The sequence below is a fragment of the Perognathus longimembris genome, chromosome 9 (genome assembly GCF_023159225.1).
Source record: "Perognathus longimembris pacificus isolate PPM17 chromosome 9, ASM2315922v1, whole genome shotgun sequence".
Classification (NCBI taxonomy): domain Eukaryota; kingdom Metazoa; phylum Chordata; class Mammalia; order Rodentia; family Heteromyidae; genus Perognathus; species Perognathus longimembris.
In genome coordinates, this window is record NC_063169.1 from 33,813,833 (window position 1) to 33,820,129 (window position 6,297).

The window sequence follows — 6,297 nt, forward strand, 5'->3', positions numbered from 1 at the left end:
TCGTGTCCTGTCTCCCATCTCCTGGACCTTCTCTGGTGGTAGCATCCCACTCCAGCTCCCCATTGGACCTGAACTGGTTTCTCAAAATGTGGCTTCTTCAATTCCTTGCCGGATAATCTGTGAACATTTTTGTTTGCCGGGGAAGTTTCTGTTATTTTTTGTTTTTGCCAGTCCTGGGCCTTGGACTCAGGGCCTGAGCACTGTCCCTGACTTCTTTTTGCTCAAGGCTAGCACTCTGCCACTTGAGCCACAGCACCACTTCTGGCCGTTTTCTGTATATGTGGTGCTGGGGAATCAAACCCAGGGCTTCATGTATAAGAGGCAAGCACTCTTGCCACTAGGCCATATTCCCAGCCCATGCCGGGAAAGTTTCTGTTTTCTAACTGTCCACATGGTTCTAAAATATGGGCAAAATAATATCATTTTGCCACTGGAATTCCAGAAAACTTACATGGCTAATTTAAAAGAAAAAAATTCTAAGCGCGCCCCAAAGTTTGTGCACAACTGTCTATATTTCTGTTTGTCTGTCTATTGGTAAAACTGTAATAGGGAGGTCAGATCTGACCCGTGCCATCATTAACTGTGGAGGGGTGTCAGATTGACTCCAGGTCAGATTAGAGCAGAAGCCAGCTCCATCTTCACTAAGATCTCCCCCACCCTATCCAGGGAAGTTCCCCTTCACTGTGATAAGATTGTGTAAACTGCTTGACCACCTGAAGCCTGGAAGATTCAAGGAACGTTCAAGGTTAAACCCAAGCCTTCCTATGAGTAGGCGTATCCACCTGCATCATGTGAGCCCCACCAAATCCATGTGCCAATTCTAACTAGAATGATAGGTTGGTTCAAATAGATACTATGAGACAGACTGTAACTCTATTGGCCACCTGCGTGTGGCCTAGCATGCTCTGTAAGTGTTGTATCCTCATTGGCCTCATTGCGTGTGGCAAGTTTGGCTGTGATGTTTGCCTTATAACCAGGCTGGAGGGCCACGTGGGCACGCTGTTCCAGCTCCGGAGTCTGCCTGCATACCTGCGGGTGGTTCTCAGGTGGGCCCTGATCCTGCACATGTGGTTGGCAGTTTCAGCTCCCGAGTCTGGGCTGCGACCAAGGCTGGTCACTTCACTTTTTGTTCACTTTTTACTTCCCCAATAAATCCGTCTTTTTGTCATCTTGTAGCTGGAGACTGTGGTAGACTCTTGGGAGAACCAGGAATCCCCTCGGGGGAGAACCCCGTTTCATTATAGTGAACCCCCACTTTACTTCAAAAACATGTAAAAAAAAACTGACATCACGGTTTCAAAATTACTTGCTTTTGACTACTATTTTAACTTAATGTGCCTTGCAATTCAAATACTGTAAGGTGAAGGTGTCTTGCTGTGAGCCCACTAAGGCTCTGACCAGCTCTGCTGCCATTAAGCCATGTCACGTGTCTTCTGTTCTGTTCATGTCCTGTCTCCCATCTCCTGGACCTTCTCTGGTGGTAGCATCCTACTTCAGCTCCCCATTACTTGCTTTTGACTAATATTTTAACTTAATTTAAGTCTTGTGTTAAACTGATCTTTGCAGCCTGTGGGTGGAGTCACAGTGAACAGTCTGGAGTCAGTCCTGACTCTTATCACCAGATTCCAAGCCAAAAGAAAAAAACCCAGGTTTTAAACCCAAACTGATCATGTTTGGGTGCAAGCAAATGTGTCTAAGAAAAACTCCAAAAGGTTCAAATATGCAGCATGTGGTATAAGTACAGTGATGTAAAACCAGTGTGTTATTCTTTATGTCCATCTATGCTAAAAGTCAAATGTACATCTGATCCTGACAATTCTTTGGTATAGACTAAGATTTTGCTTCTCCATTTTTCTCTCCTGTGCTCTCATAAACTCTTTAAGATCAAGGGACCAGAGTCATTTCGGGATGAGTGTGCAAATGTAGCTGCTAACCTCGATTTTCCTGACCCAGGATTAATATTTTGCTTTATAGGATGAAGGTTGACGTGTGTGCTAGCTGCGTGGACTGTGGCGGTCTGTGGCTATAGGAAACTGCCTCCACAGTCTGCTCCCAAACCACCTGGTTTCACTACTAGTGATTCCTTATTCTCTCTCTCTCACATGGAAAACCGCTCAGGGAATCTAACAGTCCTATGAAGATTTTGACAGGCCGAGTGCTACTGTCCTGGCTCTGCCACCCGACCCCACCCAGATTAGAGTTGGGCTTATAGCAGCCCTATCATGACAGAGTTGCAACTGAGACTCCAAGGTTAAAAGCATCAGAGCTGTGTTTGGTGGCCACAGGGTTGCATTCGGGTAGCATTGGTGTCTTCCCCCTCCATGTCTCAGAAACTGCCATGGCTGCTGCAGGCAGCAGACTTGGTTGGCCTTTGGTCTGTGTGGATTTTGTGACTAGGAAGATGGTTAAAGGCCCAAGCCTTCTAAAATCTGTTTAAAGTTGTCACCCTGCTTAAACCAGTAGGGCACCAGCCTACAAAAGCCATAGTACTCAGAGTAAGCAACCAGGGAATACTGGGAGATTTGAAATGTCTTTAACCAGGCTTGTGTAGAAATTAGCAGGCAACCAGGCAGGAGGTGTGACAATGTATCCAAGGGACTCTGAGATGCCACTACAGCCTCACCCAGATCCAACCCATCTCTCCTGCCTGCCTCCATCACACATGACTAACAAAGCCTGCTGCTTCGGGATGGAAGACACAGCCACATTGGATCTGCTGAAGGTGAGACATTTACATTGTCCTGACCCTTTGCCCTCTTGATTGTTACTCATTTGTGCTCTCCTCTACCTGCCGGTAAGGTTAAATGATATGATTTGATTTGATGGCACATGGATCTCATTCAGTCTGCTGTTCTCTAAGTGTTACAGCAGAACTCTGGCAAGTATTTGTTGGTCAATTCTCAACAAGTTACAGGTAAGCTCTACTCCTATTGTTCTCCTGCTGCTTTAATTGAAAATAAAAAGGGCTTTTATGGATAAGACTCCTTTGATTACAGTTCGAAGCCAGCCCAGGCAGAAAAAATAGCCCTCTAAAACTCCATCTCCCAACTAAACAGCAAAGAGCCACACTGGAAGCTTGGCTCAAGAGAACCAGCCAAATACTGGAAGCAATACCATGGCTCAAGTGGTAGAGCACTAGCCTCGAGCAGAAGTGCTCAGGGACAGTGCCCAGGCCTTGAGTTCAAACCCTGTGAATGCTAACTGGGACAAGCTATCCAAGCAATGAGCACCTAGACCTTCAGGATGAGGTCAATCCTGACAACGAGGAACCATGGAGAGGAGTAAGAGGAAATGAAGTCTCATCTTAAATGGAGTCAATTTAAACTTGCCCTTTCAAAATTAATCAGAGCCAGGAGATCAAGAGGAATCGTTGTTTACCCACCTAATGTCCATTACTGTCCATTTTCCATCTGGACAGAAACTTGCATTCTTGCCTTTGTTACTTTATATATATATATATATATATATGTATGTATATATATACATATATATATATATATATATATATATATATGCCTCTGACTGATTACTCCCAACCAGTCCACTACCCCTAAACACTTCCTTCCTGCTTCCAGTCCAGTTATTCCTCCTTCCTTGTAATGGGCTGCAATTGGGTTTATGTTCCAAATGGAACTTTTCTGGCTTGTGCCCAGGGTGTATTCTCCCATATCGTTCATGCTAACTGGTCCTGTGAACTTGTCAGCCTTTTGCCTGACCTTCTCAAAAGTCTCTTTTAACCGCATAACAACATCCCTCACCCAAGACGACACCTGGGAACTTGTAGTTCAAGGCCAGCCTCTTACTACACTGCTCTGCCCAGCACAGATCTGGACCCTGAAGACCCCAGCCCCAGTGACTCCTTGATGTGCCCAAGCTGCAGGAGATAGCCAGAAGAGACCATGACACCCATTGGCCCTGATAACCATTCTCGTGGAAATGATGAGGACTTTTACCAACCAAACTGTCAAACCAATAACTTCTTGGATGATACCAGGCCAAATGACCAATCAGGGACCCCTGACTACTTTGCCCCTTTGCAGCAGGAAGTAGCTCCAGAAGAAACAACCTCCGTCCATACTCCCCATCTGGTACCCCTCCTCTGTTGTTAATAAACAACAAATGGGGGAAGGTTAACATTTCCCTAGCCTCAGGTCCTCAGCTCCTCCCACTAGCCCCCAGATCCACCCATACCTAATGAGCCACTCCTATTCACTACCTAACTACTTCCCCTTCACCCCCAGAGAGAGAAGCTACCACCTGGATATGGTGCAGATGCCATGCAGCTCCCTCTCCTGTGGGAACTGTGGCCCCACTAATAAACCACCTTATGAACCTTCTTCTCCTGCCTGTGATTATCTCTGCATGGTCCTCTGGGATGGCCAGGACCTATGCTTTCAGTGATTATGTTTGGGAGGAAATTAGCCCAACTTAGAAATTTTAAGTACAGGCCAGAAGTTCCTCGCCGAGAGTCGCTGTGGTTTCCTGATTCAACAATGTTTGAATGGAACCCGGTGCTCGACCCCCACCTGGCCACCAGCTCTTCGCCACCAACCTCCAGCCACCTCTCTCACTCTACCTTGCCCTTGGACCGCCCTGGCCTCCGCTGCTGCCACTGGAGCACCGAGCCCCCACAGGGTCTCTCCTCACCACCGCCATGACAACCACATCCCCCTCGCAGGTGCACCTGAACTACCACCAGGACTCGGAGGCCACCATCAACCTCCAGATCAACCTGGAGCTCTACGCCTCCTATGTCTACCTGTCCATGTCTTACTACTTTTACCTAGATGATGTGGCTTTGAAGAACTTTGCCAAATATTTTCTTCACCAATCTAATGAAGAAAGGGAACATGCAGAGAAACTAATTGATGAAGCTGCAGAACCAGCGAGGTGGCCTCATCTTCCTGCAAGGTATCAAGAAACCAGACCATGATGATCGGGAAAATGGGCTGAATGCAATTCAGTGTGCATTGCACTTGGAAAAAAGTGTGAATCAGTCACTACTGGAACTACAAAAACTGGCCACTGGCAAAAATGACCCCATTTGTGTGACTTCATTGAGACTCATAACCTGAAGGAGTAGGTGAAATCCATCAAGGAATTGGGTGACCATGTCACTAACTTGCGCAAGATGGGAGCCCCTGAATCTGGCGTGGCGGAGTATCTCTTTGACAAGCACACTCTGGGAGACAGTAACAATTACAGCTAAGCCTCAGGCCGATCCCCCAAAGCCACAGTGACTGCCTGTCACCAAGGCAGTGCATGCATGCTGGGGTTACCATTACTTTTTCTATAAGTTGTACCAGAACATCCTAAGTTCTTTTAATTTGTACCATTCCTTCAAATAAAGAAATTTGGTACCTAAAAAGAAAAAAAGAAATTAAGTACAAATTTTGTGACTGTTAGGTTTTTAAAGTAGGTAGCTGGTAAAGGAGAACGCCATGCGGTATTCAGGCAGGAGAGAACGTTTATTACCGAACTGCTGGCCTGTGGCCAAGATGATCCATGGCCGGAGAGAAGGGAGAAAGAGAGAGAGAGAGAGCGCGACCCCCACCCAGCCCTGCTTTATTTAGGGCAGGGGCAAAGGGTGTGGCCAGGTGGATTAGGAGGTGACCTCAGGGAAAGGGGAAGTAACTGCCTCCAGGTCTGCAGGTTACCCAGGTAACTGGGTGGAGACTTAATGAGGTGGGGGCATCTGCATGTAGCCCTCAGGGAGAGGACCTAACACTCTTTTTTTTTTTTTTTTTTTTCTCAAATTTTTATTATCAAACTGACGTACAGAGAGGTTACAGTGTCATACGTTGGGCATTGGATACATTTCTTGTACTGTTTGTTGCCTTGTCCCTCATGCCCCCCGCCCTCCCAGACCTAACACTCTTGTTCAAACCTTTTCCCAGTCACAAAATCCACACAGACCAAAAGCCAACACCCAAGTCTGCTCTCTGCAGTGGCTACAACAGTTTCTGAGAAATGGAGGGGGAAGACACTACCCCAATGCAAACTTGTGGCCACATACAACTCCAATGCTTTTAACCTTGGAGTAGGAGTCATAGACATGTATCTTAACTTACTGCACACTTGAAGTCTTGGCAGCAACTCTGTCATGACAGGCCTACTATAAACCCAACTCTAATCTTGGAAGTATACACAGTACTGAGTCTTTCAGAACTTAGTGACTTGAGGCAGGCAGAGCCTGGGCAGGAGCACTCTAGGCCTATCAAAATCTTCACAGGAACCCCACCAGTGATTTCTAGATATGGCTACGCTGGACAGGCACGGGGAGACACCCATGATGAG

General features: G+C 46.7%; 1 pseudogene; it reads left to right on the forward strand.

Moving 5' to 3' along the window:
* Positions 1-4,654: 4,654 nt before the first annotated feature.
* On the forward strand, positions 4,655-5,368 carry LOC125357677 (annotated as a pseudogene).
* Positions 5,369-6,297: the final 929 nt, after the last annotated feature.